This window comes from Symphalangus syndactylus, chromosome 10, assembly GCF_028878055.3.
Source record: "Symphalangus syndactylus isolate Jambi chromosome 10, NHGRI_mSymSyn1-v2.1_pri, whole genome shotgun sequence".
NCBI classification, from domain to species: domain Eukaryota; kingdom Metazoa; phylum Chordata; class Mammalia; order Primates; family Hylobatidae; genus Symphalangus; species Symphalangus syndactylus.
The window spans coordinates 108,862,112-108,878,867 of NC_072432.2; the positions used below are offsets into that span (position 1 = coordinate 108,862,112).

The following is a 16,756-nucleotide window of genomic DNA, read 5'->3' on the forward strand; positions in this document are numbered from 1 at the left end:
TCTGGTGAGTTTTCTTCAATTACATCTTTAATTTTTTTTGCTTCGTTGTATGTTGTCTATTGTTGTATAAAAATTTACCCTACAACCTATTTAGCAGCTTAAAACAAGACCCATTTATTATCTCAAAGTCTCTATGTGTCAGGAGTCTGAGCATAGTTTTACTGGATCCTCTGGTCAGCATCTCACAAGGCTACAGTGAAGTTGTCAGCTGGCCTCATGGTCTCATCTGAGGCTGAGTTTTCTTCCAAATTCAACGGATTGTTGAAAGAATGAATTTCCTTGCAGTTGTAGTATTCATGGTGGCTTGCTTCTTCAGGGTCAGCCGGGGAGAGAGTGTGTCTGAAATCTTGGAGCACCCCAGTTCTTTTTTTAAAGACCTGATTAAGTCAGACCCACCAGGATAATCTCTTTTGATTAACTAGATTAACTGGCTTAGGATTTTAACTACATATGTGAAAGCCCTTCACCTTTGTCATATTCCATTGGCTAGAAACAGAGCACAATTTCCACCTGCACTCAAGAAAAGAGGATTATACAAGGAGTCACCTTAGGGTGTGTCCACCACACATTATTTCTTTTTCTTTTATGCATTTTCCAATTATGCATATGATGAATCTCGTTCACTGTTCTCCCTGTCACTGTTCTCCCTATCATTTTCTGTGGACTCCTTTTCAATTCTGTATTTCCATTCATGTTGCTTATTTATTTACAGCAGCATCTGATTTCTTTTGCTGCTTCTATCTTTGCCATAATTTCTTGACGTTTTAATTTTTTCTTCTGCTTCTTTCCTGAGCCCTGCCAGATAATATTTCATCTGTTTCCCAGCTTTCTATTCCCCACTCCCTTCTCCCTTCTGCCTTCTTCCCTCTTCCCCCTCCTCACCTCCTTTTCCCCTCCTTTCCTCCCCTTCTCCCCTTTTTCCCTTTCATCTTTTAATTCTCTTGGTCTATTTCGTGCTTCTATTTAATATAAGCAGTTTTTTTTCACTTGTGGCAGAATGTTCTGTCACAGTTTTTGTTTGTGTTGTGGTAATTTTCTGGGGTATAACCTTTGTTTTCTTATAGTATCTTTCAAAAGATCTTGAGCTTTTTGTTTACTCATTTTTGAGTGAGTTTTTCCTCTACTGTTTATTTGTAGGAGGTTTATGTGTGAACAATGCCACTCTGGTTCAGTTATTTTTTCTTAGCACATTGAGGATTTTGTTTTCTTACTTCTATTGTTACTCTTGAAAAGTCTGCTGTTTTCAAATCACCATATCTTTGAAGGCAATCTCTCTTCCCTCTGGTTGCATCCAAGATTTTCTTCTTCTTAAAATATTTGGTGTTCTGGTTTCTTTATGTTGTGTATAGATTTCTTTTTGGTTGTCTTGAATCTATGAATTTCTGTATTTTATTGTTAAAATTCTCACTTATTATACCTTCAAATATGTGTAATGTGTCCTGTGTCATTTTATGTATTTTCTCCCTCTTTCTCTTTCTCTTTTTTTTTTTTTTAAGTCAAGGTCTTGCTCTGTCGCCCAAGCTGGAGTACAGTGGCACAGCCATAGCCCACTGCAGCCTTGAACTCCTGGGCTCAAGCAATCCTACCACCTCAGCCTCTTGAGATGCTGGGACCACAGGTGTACACCACCATGCCCAGCTAATACTTTTTTACTTTTTGTAGAGATTATATTGCCCAGGCTGGTCTTGAACTCCTGGCCTCAACTAATCCTCTCATCTTGACCTCCAAAGTGTTGGGATTACAGGCATGAGCCATTGCACCCAGCCTCTATTTTCCCCTTCTGAAATTCCAATTAGAAATATCATGGAGCATCATGTATGTCTTCCATGTCTCATCTTCTTTTTTTCCCTTTTGTCATCTCTGTGGTACATTCTAAACAATTTTTTAATGATTCTAACTCCCATGCCACAAAATGTCTCCATTTGGTTTTATTTGACAATATCTTTTTTTTTTTTTTTTTTTGACACAGAGTCTCTCTCTATTACCCAGGCTAGAGTAGTGGTGTGATCTCAGCTCACTGCCACCTCTGCCTCTGAGCTCAAGCAATCACCCTACTTAGCCACCCAAGTAGCTGGGACTACAGGCGTGCACCACCATACACAGCTAATTTTTGTATTTTTTGTAGAGATGGGGTTTTGCCATGTTGCCCATGCTGGCCTCCAACTCCTGGCCTCAAGTGATCTTCCTGCCTTGGCCTTCCAAAGTGCTGGGATTATAGGCATGAGCCACCACTCCCAGCCAACAATATCTTATTCTTTTACCTGTTTTAGAGTCCTCTGCGTACTTCTTTAATCATCTTCAGTGTACTTATTTGACAATTTGCACTAGTAATCCTTCCATCTGAAGTTGTTGGGGGCCTGATTTTGCTGTATTCTTTAACTTTCTTGCATAATATTTGCTTCCTTATGTGTTTTGTAATTTTGAATTTTGAGCTCTTGTTTACCTTGTTCTTCAACCTAGGACATTCAATCTTCAAGAAGAGAGTATGTGGATAGGCTTGTCCAGGCATCTTAGGACTGATAACATCTCAAAATCACTTTGTGCTCATTTCTTGGCATAGAGTTACCTGGGTCATGTATGTTGTGAGTTTTTGAATCATGAACCCACATAAGGAAAACCTTTGATTATGTTGGTTATAACTTTCAAGGAGTACTTTTTTCCCCTGCTCAGAGCCCAAGATGAGATATACAAGTTTCTATGTCAGATAGTTACTTTGGCAGGCAGGCAGATATTTGTTTGTTTTTGTCCATCCTTTCAATAAAGGAATCATTCCTTAAGGTTCCTAGCTATATGCACAGATCTCACTCCAACCTCCACATCTTGTCTTTCTGTCCTTCATGGTCTTTAAAATCTAAACCCCTTGGATATCAAGATTGGGACATGTTCCAGTATCACCTCACCACTCCAGTTTTCAGTTACTTGTTTTTAGTTTTTAGTTTTTAAATGCTTTTTTTTTAAAGAGAAGTTTTATGCTCACAATAAAATTGAGCAGAAAATACAGAAAGTTTACATATACTCACTGTCCTGATACATGCATAGCCTTCCCTGTTATCAATATCCCAGACTAGAATGGTATGTTTGTTATAATCAATGAACCTGCATTGACACATTATTATAACATGAAGTCCATAGTTTACATTAGGATTCACTTCTTTCTCCCTTAACCCTTGGCAACCACTGATCATTTTACCATCTCTGCAATTTTGCTTTTTCCACCACTGGAAATGTTACATATTGGAATCATACAGTATGTAGCCTTTTCAGATTGGTTTCTTTCCTTTAGTAATATACATCTAAGGTTCCTCCATATCTTTTCATGGTTTGATAGCTCATTTCTTTTTAGCACTGAATAGTATTCCATTGTCTGAATGTACCACACTTTATTAATCCATTCACCTATTGAAGAGTATCTTGATTGCTTCCAAGTTTTGGTAACTATAAAAAAACTGCTATAAACACTGCTGTGCAGTTTTTTTGGAGACATAAGTTTTCTACTCCTTTGGGTAAATACAAAGAATACGATTGCTGAATCATATGATAAGAGTATGCTTCATTTTGTAAGAAAATGCCAAGCTGTCTTCCAAAGTGGTTGTATCATTTTGTGTTCCCATCAACAATGAATCAGACTTCCTGTTGCTCTACATTCTCAACAGCATTTAGTCTTTTTAAAAATTGTTTTGGGCCGGGCGCAGTGGCTCACACCTGTAATCCCAGCAATTTTGGAAGGCCGAGGCAGGCAGATCACCTGAGGTCAGGAGTTCGAGACAAGCCTGACCAACACAGAGAAACCCTGTCTTTACTAAAAATACAAAAATTAGCCGGGCGTGGTGGTAGGCGCCTGTAATCCCAGCTACTCAGGTGGCTGAGGCAGGAGAATTGCTTGAACCTGGGAGGTGGAGGTTGCAGTGAGCCAAGATCGCACCATTGTACTCCAGCCTAGGGGACAAGAGCGAGACTTCGTCTTAAAAAAAAAAAAAAAAAAAAAAAAAATTTTTTTTTTTTCCTTCCACCAAACTAAGCATTTAGTCTTGTCAGTGTTTTGGATTTTGACTATTCTAATAGGTGCATAGTGGTATCTGATTTTTTTAATTTGCAATTCCCTTATGACATATGATGCTGAGCATCTTTTCATAAGTTTATTGCCATTTGTATATCTTCCTTGGTGAGATGTCTGTTCAGATCTTTTGCTTATTTTATTTTATGTATTTTTTTTTTTGAGTCTCACTCTGTCACTCAGGCTGGAGTGCAGTGGTGCAGTCTCAGCTCACTGCAACCTCCACCTCCTGGGTTCAATTGATTCTCCTGCCTCAGCCTCCTGAGTAGCTGGGACTACAGGCACGAGCCACCACACCCAGCTAATTTTTTGTATTTTTAGTAGAGACAGGATTTCACTATGTTGGCTAGGATGGTCTCGACCTCTTGACCTCGCGGTCTGCCCGCCTTGGCCTCCCAAAGTGCTGGGATTACAGGCGTGAGCCACCATGCCCGGCCTTTTGCCGATTTTTTTTTTTTTTTTTTTTTTTTTGAGACGGAGTCTCGCTCTGTCGCCCAGGCTGGAGTGCAGTGGTGCAATCTCGGCTCACTGCAAGCTCCGCCTCCCGGGTTCACGCCATTCTTCTGCCTCAGCATCTCCGAGTAGCTGGGACTACAGGCGCCCGCCACCACGCCCAGCTAATTTTTTTGTATTTTTAGTAGAGACGGGGTTTCACCGTGGTCTCCATCTCCTGACCTCGTGATCCGCCCGCCTCAGCCTCCCAAAGTGCTGGGATTACAAGCGTGAGCCACCGCGCCCAGCCTTTTGCCTATTTTTTAATCAAGTTGTTTACCTTCTTATTGTTGAGTTTTAAGAGTTCTTTGATATTTTGGATAACATTCCTTTATCTGATAAACCTTTTGCAAATATTTTCTCTCAGTCTGTAGCTTATCTTCTTCTTTTCTTGATAGTTTCATTTGCAGATCAAAAGTTTTACATTTAGTGAAGTCCAGTGTGTCAATTCTTTCTTTTCTGCCCAATGCAAGGTCATCTAGCTATTCTCCTATGTTATCTTCTAAGAGTTTTATAGTTTTGTACTTTACATTTAGATTTATGATCTGTTTTGAGTTACTTCTTGTGAAGGGTATAAGATCTTTATCTAGATTTATTTTTTACATGTGGGTGTCCATTTGTTCCAGCACCATTTGTTGAAAAGACAGTCTTTGCTCCATCACATTGCCTTTGCTCCTTTGTCAAAGATGAATTAACTATAGCCTGGTGTGCAGTGGTACACACTTGTAGTCCCAGCTGCTCAGTAGAGTCGATAGTTTTCTTTTTTTTTTTTTTTTTGAGGCAGAGTCTCGCTGTTGGCCAGGCTGGAGTGCAGTGGCGCAATCTCGGCTCACTGCAGGCTCCGCCCCCTGGGGTTCGCACCATTCTCCTGCCTCAGCCTCCCGAGTAGCTGGGACTACAAGCGCCCGCCATCTCGCCCGGCTAATTTTTTGTATTTTTAGTAGAGTCAGGGTTTCACTGTGTTAGCCAGGATGGTCTCGATCTCCTGACCTCGTGATCCACCCGCCTCAGCCTCCCAAAGTGCTGGGATTACAGGCGTGTGCCATTGCGCCCGGCCGAGTCGATAGTTTTCTTTAGGAGGCTGAGGTGGAAGAATTGCTCGAGCCTAGGAATTTGAGTCCAGCCTAGGCAACATAGCAAGACCTCATTTGTAAAATAAATAAATAAATAAGACCAGTTGACTGTATTTATGTTGGTCTATTTCTGGATTCTCTATTCTGTTCCATCTATTTGTCTGTTCTTTGGCCAGTTGATAAAATATCATGTTGTCTTGATTATTACAGTTTTATAATGTCTTGAAGTTGGTAGTGTGAGTGTTCTGACTTCATTGTTCTTCAGTATTGTATTGGCCATTCTTGGTCTTTTACCTCTCCATATACAATTTATTTTTATGTATTTATTTAGAGATAGGTTTTGCTCTGTCATCCAGGCTGGAATGCAGTGGCGTGATCATAGCTCACTATAACCTTGAACTCCTGGGATCAAGTGATCCTCCCACTTCCATCTGCTGAATAGTCAAGACTACAGGCACACACCGCCTTGCCCAGCTAACTTAATTTTTTTTTAATTTTGTAGAGAATGGGGTCTCTCTATTTTGCCCAGGCTGGTGGTCTCAAACTCCTGGCCTCAAATGATCCTCCTGCCTCGGCCTCTTAAAGTGCTGAGCTTACAGGCATAAGCCACTGCTCCATATACAGTTTAGAATCAGTTTGTTGATACCTACAAAATAACTTGTTGGGATTTCAGTTGGGATTGTGTTGAATCTATAGATCAATTTGTTGGCAAGAACTGACATCTTAACAATATTGAGTCTCTGCATTTATTTAGTGCTGCTTTGATTTCTTTCAACAGAGTTTTGTAGTTTTTTCATGCAGACCTTATACATTTTTAAAAGATTTATACCTAAATATTTCATATGTAGGGTACAAATATAAATAGTATTATGGTTTTAAAATTTTTTTCTTTTTTATTTTTTTGAGTCTCGCTCTGTCGCCCAGGCTAGAGTGCAGTGGTGCAATCTCGGCTCACTGCAAGCTCCACTTCCCGGATTCATGCCATTCTCCTGCCTCAGCCTCCTGAGTAGCTGGGACTACAGACGCCTGCCACCACACCTGGCTAATGTTTTGTATTTTTCATAGAGATGGGGTTTCACTGTGTTAGCCAGGATGGTCTCAATCTCCTGACCTTGTGATCCACCTGCCTCGGCCTCCCAAAGTGCTGGGATTACAGGCATGAGCCACTGCGCCCAGCCAATAGTATTATGTTTTAAATTTAAAAGTCCACTGTTCTTTGCTGATATATGAGAAATAAATTGATGTTTGCATATGAACCTTGTATCCTACAACATTGGTATAATAACTTATTAGTTCCAGATATTTTTTATTAATTCATTCCAGTTTTCTACATCGATGACAATTTCATCTGTGAACAAAGGCAGTTTTATTTCTTCTTTCCCAGTCTGTGTATCTTTGCTTTGCTTTTTGCATTAGCTAGGACTTACAGTATGATGTTGAAAAGCAGTGGTGAGAAGGGACATCATTACCTTGTTCCTGATCTTTGTATAAACCCTCTAGTTTCTCACCACTAACTGTGATGTTAGCTGTAGGTGGTTTTTTAAATCAAGTTGAGGAAGTTCCCCTCTATTCATAGTTTACTGAGAGTTATTATCATTCCAAATGGGTATTGTACTTTGTCAGATACATCTATTTGACATCTATTTTTCTGTGTCTATTGATATAATCATGTGATTTTTCTTTTCTTTTTTTGAGACAGGGTCTCACTCTGTCGCACCAGCTGGAGTGCAATGGTACAAACACAGCTCACTGCAGCCTCCATCTCCTGGGCCGTGTGATCTTTCTTATTTAGCCTGTTAATGTGATAGATTACATAAATTGATTTTCAAATATTGAACCAACCTTTCATACCTGAGATAAATCTCACTTAGTCATGGTGTATAATTTCTTCTATGGATTATTAGATTCAATTTGCTAATATTTGTTGGTGTAAAAGTCATTGTGTTTTTTGCCATTGAAAGTAATGGCAAATGACTTTTGCATCAACCTAAGGATTTTGCTAAGGATTATTGCATCTATATTTATAAGAGATATTGCTCTGTAGTTGTATTAGTCAGAATTCTCTAGGGAGATACTGGGAGAACCCACCCCCAATATTTCAATGTAGGTTCTATTTTCCATAAGTGTCGGCTGGCTGAGAAATAAAGAGAGACAGTACAAAGAGAGGAATTTTATAGCTGGGCCGCCAGGGGTGACATCACATATCAGTAGGACTGTGATGCCTGCCTGAGTCTCAGACCAGCAAGTTTTTATTAAGGGTTTCAAAAGGGGAGGGGGTGTAAGAACAGAGAGTAGATACAAAGATCACATTCTTCAAAGGGCAAAAAGCAGAACCACTGATAAGGGTCTAACAAAGATCACATGCTTCTGAGGGCAAAGGGCAAAAGCAGAACCACTGATAAGGGTCCAACAAAGATCACAGGGCAAAGGGCAAAAGCAGAACCACTGATAATGGTCTATGTTCAGCGGTGCACGTATTGTCTTGATAAACATCTTAAACAACAGAAAACAAGGTTCAAGAGCAGAGAACCAGTCTGACCACAGATTTACCAGGGCTGAGTTTTCCCAACCCTAGTAAGCCTTGAGGGTTCTGCAGGAGACCAGGGCTTATCTCAGTCCTTATCTTAACCGCACAAGACAGATATTCCCAGAACGGCTGTTTATAGACCTCTCCCCAGAAACGCATTCCTTTCCCAGGGTATTAATATTAATATTCCTTGCTAGGAAAAGAATTTAGCAATATGTTTCCTACTTGCATGTTCATTTATAGGCTCTCTGCAAGAAGAAAAATATGGCTCTTTTAGCCCGACCCCACAGGCAGTCAGACTTTATGGTTGCCTTCCCTTGTTTCATAAAAATCGCTATTATTCTGTTCTTTTTCAAGGTGCACTGATTTCATATTTTTCAACCACACGTTTTACAATCAATTTGTACAGTTAGCACAAGTATCACAGTGGTCCTGAGGTGACGTACATCTTCAGCTTACGAAGATAACAGGATTAAGAGATTAAAGACAGGCATAAGAAATTATAAAAGTGTTACTTGAGAACTGATAAATGTCCATATTAAGACAAAATCTTGGCTGGGCGCGGTGGCTCACGCCTGTAATCCCAGCACTTTGGGAGGCGGAGGCGGGTGTATCACGAGGTCTGGAGATCGAGACCATCCTGGCTAACACGGTGGAACCCCGTCTCTACTAAAAATACAAAAAATTAGCCGGGTGAGGTGGTGGGCGCCTGCAGTCCCAGCTACACGGGAGGCTGAGGCAGGAGAATGGCGTGAACCCCGGGGGGCAGAGCCTGCAGTGAGCCGAGATTGCACCACTGCACTCCAGCCTGGGTGACAGAGCAAGACTCCATCTCAAAAAAAGATGAAATCTTCACAGTTTATGTTCCTCTGCTGCAGCTCCAGCTGGTCCCTCTGTTCAGGGTCCCTGACTTCCCATAACAGGGAGACAGTGCCAATAGGGTATATAGAGAGAGATATACAAAAGAGATTTATTAGAGGAATTGGCTCACACAATTATGGAGGCTGAAAAGTCCAATAACAGGCCATCTGCAAGCTGGAGAGCCTGGAATGTCAATGCCATAACTCAGTCCAAGGCCAAAGGCCTGAGAACCCAGGGGGCTGCTGGTGCAAGTCCTGGAGTCCACAGGCCAGGGAGTTCTAACATGCAAGGGCAGGAGAGGAAGGGTATATCCCAGCTCCTGAAGATAAATCAACACACTTGCTTTTTCTGTTTTCGTTCTCTCTTGTCTCTTGGCTTATTAGATGGTGCCTGCCCACATTGTGAGGGTGGCTCATCTTTACCTAGTCCACTTAGACTCACACACTCATCTCCTCATGCTGATCACAAGCACATCCGAAAGTAACGTTTTACCAGGTTTCTACAGTGTTCCTTAATCCATTCAAGTTGACACCTAAAATTAATCCTCACAGTAGTTTTCTTTTCTTGTAATATCTTTGTCTGTTTCAGTATTGGGGTAATGCTGCCCTCATGGAATGAGTTAAGAAGTATTCCCGGCCGGGCGCGGTGGCTCACGCCTATAATCCCAGCACTTTGGGAGGCCAAGGCGGGTGGATCACGAGGTCAGGAAATCAAGACCATCCTGGCTAACACAGTGAAACCCCGTCTCTACTAAAAATACAAAAAGTTAGCCGGGCGAGGTGGCGGGCGCCTGTAGTCCCAGCTACTCGGGAGGCCGAGGCAGGAGAATGGCGTGAACCCTGGGGGGCGGAGCCTGCAGTGAGCCAAGATCACGCCACTGCACTCCAGCCTGGGTGACAGCGAGACTCCATCTCAAAAAAAAAAAAAAAAAAAAAGAAGTATTCCCTCTGTTTCTGTCTTCTGGAAGAGATAGTAGAGAATTGGTATAATTTATTTCTGAATGTTTGGTAGAATTCACCAGTGAACCCACCTGGACTTGGTGATCTCTGTTTTAAAAGATTATGAATTATTGATTCAATTTATCTAATACATATAGGCCTCTTCAGATTGTCTGTTTTTCTTGTGTGAGTTTTAGCAAATTCTGTCTTTTAAGGAATTGGTTATCATTTTTTTTTTTTTTTTCCTTTGAGATGGAGTTTCGCTCTTGTTGCCCTGGCTGGAGTGCAATGGTGCAATCTCGGCTCACTGCAACCTCTGCCTCCCTGGTTCAAGCAATTCTCCTGCCTCAGCCTCCTGAGTAGCTGGAATTACAGGTGCCCACCACCACGCCTGTCTAATTTTTGTATTTTTAGTAGAGATGGGGTTTCACCATGTTGGACAGGCTGGTCTCAAACTCCTGACCTCAGGTAATCCACCCACCTCAGCCTCCCAAAGTGCTGGGATTACAGGTGTGAGTCACCGTGCCCGGACATCAGTTTCTTAAATTGACATCTAGGTTATCAAATTTTGGGGCATAAAGTTGTTTCTAATATTCCTTTATTATTCTTTCGGTGTCCATGGGATCTGTAGTTATGTGCCCTCTTTCATTGCTCATGTCAGTAATATGTGTCTTCTCTATTTTTTTTTCTTAGCCTGGCTAGAGGCTTATTGATTTTTCTTGATCTTTTCAAAGAACCAGAATTTAGTTTCATTTTTCTCTATTGATCTCCTGCTTTACATTTCATTGATTTCTACTCTAGTGTTTATTATTTCTTTCATTCTTCTTACTTTGAAATTAAGTTGCTCTTCTTTTTCTAGTTTCTTGAAGTAAAACTTTAGACTACTGATCTTATATCTTAATTCTTTTGTACATTTCTCTTGAGATTTCTTTTCTGATCCATTTGTTATTTAAAACTGTGCAGTTTTATTTCCAAGTATTTTGGGTATTTCTTGCTAAATTTATGTTATTGATTTTTAGTTTAATTCTACCGTGGTCTGAGAGCAGACATTGTATTATTTCTACTCTTTTAAATCTGTTAAGGTGTGTTTTATGGCTCACAGTGTGTTTTGTCATGGTAAATGTTCTATGTGAGCTTGAGAAGAATCTGTACTTTGCTGTTATTAGATGAAGTAGTCTATAGATGTCCCTTGTATACAGTTGATTGATGGTGCTACTGAATTCAACTATGTCCTTACTGATTTTTTGCATTCTGGATTTTATCCATTACTGATAGAGGGGTGTTGGAAGTTTACAGTTATAATAGTGGATACATCTGTTTCTCTTTGCAGTTCTGTCCATTTTTGCCTCATGGATTTTGATGCTCTGTTGTTGGCACATGCACATGAAGGATTTTTATTTCTTGTTGAATTGACCCCTTTATCATTTTGTGACCCACTTTTTAATCCTGATAAATTTCCTTGGTCTAAAGTCAGCTCTGTCTGAAATTTATATAGCTATTCCTACTTTCTCTTGATGACTATGTTAGTCTGTTTTCATGCTGTTAATAAAGACATACCTGAGACTGGGTAATTTATAAAGGAAAGAGGTTTAATGGACTCACAGTTCCACATGGCTGGGGAGGCTTCACAATCATGGCAGAAGGCAAATGAGGAGCAAAGGCATGTCTTACATGGTAGCAGGCAAGAGAGTTTGTGCAGAGGAGCTTCCATTTATAAAACCATCAGATTTCATGAGACTTATTCACTACCATGAGAACAGTATGTGGGAAACCACCCCCATGATTCAGTTATCTCCACCTGGCTCCACCTTTGATATGTGGGGATTACTACAATTCAAGGTGAGATTTGGATGGGGACACAGCCAAACCATATCAGTTACTGTTAGGATGGTATATCCATCCATTTACTACACAATCTACATGTGTCTTTATAAAGTGGGTTTCTTGTAGACAACATATAGTTGAGTCATGTTTTTTATCTACTGTAACAATCTCTTGTTTTGAATTGATATATTTATACTATTGACTTTTAAAGTGATTATTGATTTAGTTGGATTATTATCTACCATATTTGTTACTTTTTTCTACTTGCTGCCTTTGTTCGTTGTTCCTGTTTTTGTCTTCCACTCTTTTTCTGAGTTTTGGTGTTTTAATTGAACATTTTATGTGATTTTGTCACATGATTTTGTCTGAAAGTATCTTATTTCTCTGCTTTTGAAGGTTAATTTTGTAGGATGTTTATATGGTTTGGCTCTGTGTTCCCACCCAAATCTCATGTTGAATTGTTTGGTCTGGTGGGAGGTGATTAGATCATGTGGATGGTTTCTAACAGTTTAGCACCATCCCTCTAGTGTTGTGTCATGATAGAGTCCTCATGAGATCTGGTTGTTTAAAAGGTGTAGCACTTCCCACTTAGCTCTCTCCGTCTTCTGCCACCACGTGAAGATGTGCTTGCTTCCCCTTTGCCCTTCTGCCATGATTCTAAGTTTCCTGAGGCCTCCCAGCCATGCTTCTTGTACAGCCTGTGGAACTGTGAGTCAATTAAATCTCTTTTCTTCATAAATTATCCAGCTTCAGGTAGTTCTTTATAGCAGTGTGAGAATGGACTAATACAGATGCACAATGCTAGGCTGGTACTTTTTTTCTCTCAACACTTTAAATATTTCACAGCACTGTCTTATTGTTTACATGATTTCTGAGAAGTCAGATATCTTTCTTATCTTTGTTCCTCTATAGATAAGATGTTTTTTCCCTCTGGCTTCTTTCAGGATTTTTTTCTTTATCTTTGCTTTTCTGCAATTTAAATATGATTTGCCTACATGTAGATTTTTTAATTTTTTATTTTCATTTTTGGCAGTTAACCTGATTGGTGTTCTCTGAGCTTCCTGGGTCTGTGGTTTAGTGTCTGATATTAATCTGGGGAAATTCTCAGTCATTTTGCCTCAGATATTGCTTCTATTCTTTCTCCTTCTGGTATTCCCATTATACATATTTATAACTTTTGTAGTTCTACTGTTTGTTGATTTTTTTCTTTTTTTCAGTCTTTTTTCTCTTTGCTTTTCAGTTTTGGGCGTTTCTGTTGTCATATTCTCAAGCTCAGGGATTCCTTCCTCAGCCATGTCCAATCTACTAATGAATCCATTAAAGTGATTCTTCATTTCTGTTAGTGTTTTTTAATCTCAAGCATTTCTTTTTTGATTCTTTCTTAGAATTTCCATCTCCCTGCTTAGATTACCCATCTGTTCTTGCATGTTGTCTGTTGTTTTTATTTCAGTAGAGCCTTTGGCATATTCATCATATTTATTTTAAATTGCTAGTCTGATAATTACAACATCCCTGCCATATCTGACTCTGATTCTTCTGGGAGGTTTTTTTGAGACAGAGTCTCCCTCTGTCACCCAGGCTGGAGTGCAGTGGTGTGATAACAGCTCACTGCAACCTCTGCCTCCTGGGTTCCAGCATTTCTCATGCCTCAGCCTCCCAAGTATCTGGGACTATAGGCATATGCCACCATGCCTGGCCAATTTTTGTATTTTTAGTAAAGACAGGGTTTCACCATGTTGGCCAGGCTGGTCTTGAACTTCTGGCCTTAAGCTCCTTGGCCTCCCTAAGTGCTGGGATTACAGACATGAGCCACAGCACCTGGACTGACTCTGGTTCTGATGCCTGCTCTGTTTTCAAACTCAATTTTTTACCTTTTAGTATACCTTGTAATTTTTTGTTGGAAGTTGGACTCGATGTACTAAGTAAAGGAACTGCAGTAAAAAGGCATTTAACTGAAATGTGGTGGGAGGGAATGTGTTCTATTGTCTTATAATTAGGCCTCCATCTTTAGGGAGCCTGTGTTTATGGACTGTGAACTTTACAAGTGCTTCTCAGCCCCCAGCCCCACTCAGGTGGGACAGAATGGGGCTAGAGTTGGGTATTTCCCTTCCCCCAGGTCAGTTAAGCTTTGATAAAACCCTAATAGGTAAAAATAGTTTCTCTCGAGGAGAGGCCTGCTAAAGACCAGAATGCTTTGTTTCCTTTCCCTCTTCCTCTGGCAGAAGCATGGGAGGATTTTTTTCTCCAGTCTTCATTGTGAGAAACTGGTAGAGCTCCTAGAGGTAAAACTTACAAAAGTGTGGGTGCCTCCATCTAAGACTGGGCCCCTCTGGAGTTGTTTTTCTGTTTGTTTGTTTGTTTGTTTGTTTTGTTTTGTTTTTTCTGTTTGTTTTGAGATGGAGTCTCGCTGTCATGCCAGGCTGGAGTGCAGTGGTGTGATCTCGGCTTACTGCAATCTCCACCTCCCGGGTTCAAGCAATTCTCCTGTCTTGGCCTCCTGAGTAGCTGGGACTACAGGCGCCCGCCACCACACCCAGATAATTTTTGTATTTTTAGTAGAGACAGGGTTTCACCATGTTGGCCAGGATGGTCTTGATCTCTTGACCTCGTGATCTGCCTGCCTCGGCCTCCCAAAGTGCTGGGATTACAGGTGTGAGTCATTGTGCTTGGCCCCCTCTGGAGTTTTGGCCCCCTCTGACTCATCCACACTGAGCCTCCAGCAATTCATCAGTTAACATTTTAGGTTTTCCTACCCCAGTATTGGTTCCCGTGGAGGTTCTGCTTGTGGGTTTGTGCTATGGTAAGTTGTGACTGAATGTGCTTGTGTGTTTCTCTAATACTGGGGACAGCAGTTTGCCCTGTGACATCAATTCCCTGATATATCTAGGAAGAGTTGTTGGTTTTCAGCTTGTTTAGTGTTCCACTTGTTAGGATGGAGTGGCGACTTCCAAGCTCCTTACAGGCTGGACTGAAAACCTGAAGTCAGCCATTTATTTATTTATTTATTTTTCCTTATGGTTTTCATTTATTAGAAAAACAGTGTAACATTGAAGAAGATATTTTAAATCCTCATAAAATAACCTTCATGTTTTCATTTGTTCACATTCATTTTCAATCTTTGTTTACATGCATACATTTTTAACTTAGCTATTATCACAGTAAATATATAAAATTTTTCATTGTTTGTTTAGCACACCTTAAGCATATTTTATTTTCAGAATCTTCACAATTATCTTTTAAATTTTTGTTTAGTATTCCACCTGACTGATATTCATTCATTTTCCTAATTTTCTTCCTATTGGATATTGTTTGTTTCTAGCTGTCATCTATTGGGATTCATTCCTCAGTTTCAGCTAGCCTCAACTTATTAAACATGAGGCATTTTATGTCGGATTTTAACTTTTTTTTGGTAGAGATGGGGGTCTCACCATGTTGCCGAGGCTGGAGTGCGGTCGTGCAGTTATGGCTAACTGCAGTCTTGAATTCCTGGACTCAGGTGATCCTCCTACCTGAACCTCCCAAGTAGCTGGGACTACAGGTGTGTGCCACCATGTTCTGCTAATATTTTTTAAATTTTTGTAGAAAGGGTCTCACTATGTTTTCCAGTCTGGTCTTGAACTCCTAGCCTCAAGCAATCCTCCCACCTTGGCCTCCCAAAGTGCTAGGATTACAGATGTGAGCCACCATACCCAGCCACATCAGATGTTTTTATTTCAACTTACAGGGAAGGAATTTAAGTTTAGTTATGTTAAATATAACAAGATTATGAAACAAGTAAGCATCAGAGCAGGATTTCAACTCAGATGTGCAGAAAATCAAAAGCCCGTATTCTTTACCTCCATGGTATGCCATTACTTCAGCAAATATCTTTTTTTGAATGACTTCCTAAGATAAAATCCCAGAAATACACTGTTTGTGACTCATAATACGAGTTTTCAAACTTGTTTATACTAGGAAGACATTGCTATTCTTTATCACTATACTAGTTTGTCCGTTGATTTTTTTCCAAAATTAATATTTTGAGTAGTACCAGTTTATATATATATATATATATATATATATATATTTTTTTTTTTTTTTTTTTTTTTTTTTTTTTTGAGACAGAGTCTTGCTCTGCCACCCAGGCTGGAGTGCAGTGGCGCGATCTCGGCTCACTGCAGGCTCCGCCCTCCGGGGTTCACGCCATTCTCCTGCCTCAGCCTCCCGAGTAGCTGGGACTACAGGCGCCCGCCACCTCGCCCGGCTAATTTTTTGTATTTTTAGTAGAGATGTGGTTTCACCGTGTTAGCCAGGATGGTCTCGATCTCCTGACCTCGTGATCCGCCCGCCTCAGCATCCCAAAGTGCTGGGATTACAGGCGTGAGCCACCGCGCCTGACCCAGTTTTAATTTTTTATTTTGTATATAAGTTCAAAGCCTTCCAAAGTGTTTGTTTATGATTTATTTTCTTGTTAAAATCTGTTCTTGTTCATTGCCTGTTTATAAGTGTTGTCTTGATGTTTATATTTTGCATGTACATTTTAATTTGTCAATCTGTTTCTTCTTTTATTTTGACTGTTCCAAATTTTAGAAAGTTATTTCAAGTATCTGATACCTAATTCTAATTTATGCTAGATTTCCTAACATTTGATATTCAACTTCTGATTTTGAGTTTATTTTTGTGTATGGCCTAAGATGCTATTATTCCTGTTGTTATTCAGCCATCCCAGTATCATATTCAATCAACCTCTCCCACCACCACCACTATTTTGAGTGTGGTTGCATTAAAAAGCATGTGGGCTTTTGGTCAGAATAGATTTGGGTGAAATCCTGGCTATGGGTAGCAGTCTCCTTCTACTTTAAGAGTAACTTCTTCACAAAAGGAGCTAGAAGATCCTCTGCTTTGCCTCTAACACTGAGGAGTGTTGCACCTACAACTACCATGGAAGACACTGAAACCTCCGGTACCCAACCCTGTACTCCCAACACCCTCAGGGAGCCCCAGCTCT

General features: G+C 40.3%; 1 protein-coding gene across 4 annotated transcripts in view; it reads left to right on the forward strand.

Moving 5' to 3' along the window:
• BTD (biotinidase) overlaps positions 1 to 16,756 on the forward strand; it is a 47,640-nt gene that overhangs the window by 11,256 nt on the left and 19,628 nt on the right. The window lies entirely within an intron of this gene.